This window comes from Sorex araneus, chromosome 1 (assembly GCF_027595985.1).
Source record: "Sorex araneus isolate mSorAra2 chromosome 1, mSorAra2.pri, whole genome shotgun sequence".
In the NCBI taxonomy this organism is placed as follows: domain Eukaryota; kingdom Metazoa; phylum Chordata; class Mammalia; order Eulipotyphla; family Soricidae; genus Sorex; species Sorex araneus.
The window spans coordinates 297,877,204-297,879,869 of NC_073302.1; positions in this window are offsets into that span (position 1 = coordinate 297,877,204).

Consider the following 2,666-nt stretch of genomic DNA (forward strand, 5'->3'; position numbering starts at 1 on the left):
CCAAAGAGCAGTGAGCTTGAACGAGCCCTAGGGGCCGGGCTTCTGCGGGGTCCTTTCCATGCAGTTGGCACGAGATGCCTGGATGCTTCCCTAGAAGACACCTCTTGTGTTGCCATTGCAGAAACATTGCATTATACCATCAGGTAAGTGTAGGTGCACATGGACGAAAACCAACATGTGCTGGGGAGCATGTGTTAAAACCAACGTCTACATATTCCATTTCCCACTACACGGGCGGGTCCAGCTTTCACCCATCACTTCCTATACACGGGTGCAAGGGTGCCATGATGTTTTTCTGCTGTTTTTGTTATTAGAACTTAGTGGATGCATTTAAGGGGTGTTCGCACGTGTAAGCCCTTCCAAACACTTTGTAACTTTTTTGACCAAAGTGTGTCTCTCCGGCCTCATGCGTTGTCTTTTATTGTTACATATTAACATGTCATGTTCTCATGACAAGTCCAGGAGATATTAATTTGCTACCGATCAGTAAAGATACCCTTCTTAGAACTGAGTTAGACTGCAGTTAGAATGCAGTTACTAATGGCTCATGGAAAAGACATCATCATCATCATCATCATCATCATCATCATCATCATCATCATCATCATCATCACCATCACCATCATCATCATCATCATCATCATCCCATTGATTGTCAAATTTCTCAAATGGTGTCAGTAACGTCTCCATTCATCCTAGCCCTGAGATTTTAGCAGCCTCTCTTTACTCGTCCTTTCCAATGGTGCTGCATTGGAGGCTCTTTCAGGGTCAGGAGAATGGGACCCATCATTGTTACTGGTTTTGGCATATGAATACGCCACAGGGAGTTTGCCAGGCTCTCTCATGTGGGCAGGAAACTCTCTCGGTAGCTTGCCAGGTTCTCCCAGAGGGAGAACTAGACTATAAGATGTTGCTTCTGGGAGCTTGGTTTTAAGTCTCTGGACGTTGGCCATTGATGGGATTACATGGCACCAGGGGCAGTCCCTGGGTGTGACTGCCTAAGCTACTGGAAAATGGGAAATCTGGGCAGAAGAGGCCCAGTCCCGATATGAGCAGGCTTGGAGGTCTCAGCCCGGGGTCCCACACACCTGGGTTCCTCTGCCGCTTCCTTCATGCATAATTGTGGAAAAGACATAATTGTGTTATTTCCCTTCTTAAAAATTCACCATGGCTGCTTTTACCTTCCACAGACTTCGATGGTTTGCAGGAGCTCAGAACCCTTTACCTCAAATGTGGACTCAGCCCACGTCACAGGCAGCTCTGCTGTGAAATATTGATGAGCTCCAGTGTCCTTCTTCTGATCCTCGCAAACCCACCCAAATATTGAGTCACTCGTTGACAGCCTCCTGCTCACTGTGACCTGCAGAAAACCTGAGCCTGGGTTCATAAGGGACCTTGGAGAACTGAGCCCAGAAAACCATTCTTACTCCTGCCTCTTCTCCAGCCATAGAAATCACTCGAGTTCATGAGCTTCTCTGAACTATTGCTTCCTTCCTCCACAGGTCAGCAAGCTCGCTCAGCGCCTTCAGGAAGCCACGGGGCTCGGAGGCTGTATCGTGACTTGTCGCGACTCTTCTCGGACAAGACGCGTCCTACAGGGGAAGGAGAGTCTGCTCCAGGTGATAACAAACTCCAGCATGCGACTCACCGCGGCCAGCCTGCCAGCCTCGCTCCAGACTGGAATAGATCCCTGGTATCAGAGGATGTTGGTGTGACCCACCCTAAGAGGTGGTGGAGGGTTTCTGGGACATTCTAGAATCAAAGGGATCCTTTCAAACCCAGCCATTCAGAAGCAATCATGGCCCTTTTTATTATTTATTTATTTTTATTTATTTAAAAAAATTATAAGGTGGTTCACAATATTTGATTATATTTAATATTCAAACACCAGCCCCACCGCCATTAAACCTTCCCGCCACCATATTTGGGATGTTTCCATCCCAAGCCCCAATCCGTGTCCCAAAACACAACTGAAATAATGTATTTCATATTGTTTGTTTTGAAAAACTGCTGAAAATGCTACAAAAAAGTATCCCTAGAGGAAACTGTGAAGATTGTTCTATTTTGGCAGGGGCCATTAAGACCTTCTTTACACCAAGTATAATGCGGTCAGAGGCCATGTGGGGGGAAAGGTGATACGGGCTGAATGTGGGCTAGAGACTGAACACAGTGGCCACTCAACACCTTTATTGCGAGCCACAACACCTAATTAGAGAGAGAGAACAAAAGGGAATACCCTGCCACAGTGGAGGGGCGGGTTGTGGGGAGATGGGATTGGGGAGGGTAGGAGGGATGCTGGGTTTACTGGTGGTGGAGAATGGGCACTGGTGAAGGGATGGGTTCTCGAACTTTGTATGAGGGAAACAAGAGCACAAAGATGAGTAAATCTGTAATTGTACCCTCACGGTGATTCACTAATTAAAAATAAAGGAAAACAAAAAAGACCTTCTTTAGGATGTCACTAACATGTTGTTAAAGGTTGAGTGATGTGAACTTTCATATACAATATATATCTGAAAATAATGCATATATGTAATTTTCCTCTGTGACTGGTTGCCTACTGTTTGAACGCCATCAACCGTGGTGTGGTTTTCTCGGAGAACGGGCAGGGAGTGTCTTAGGATGTTCCACGGCTGCGTGGTCCAGGAATAGGTTCGCTCGTGCGT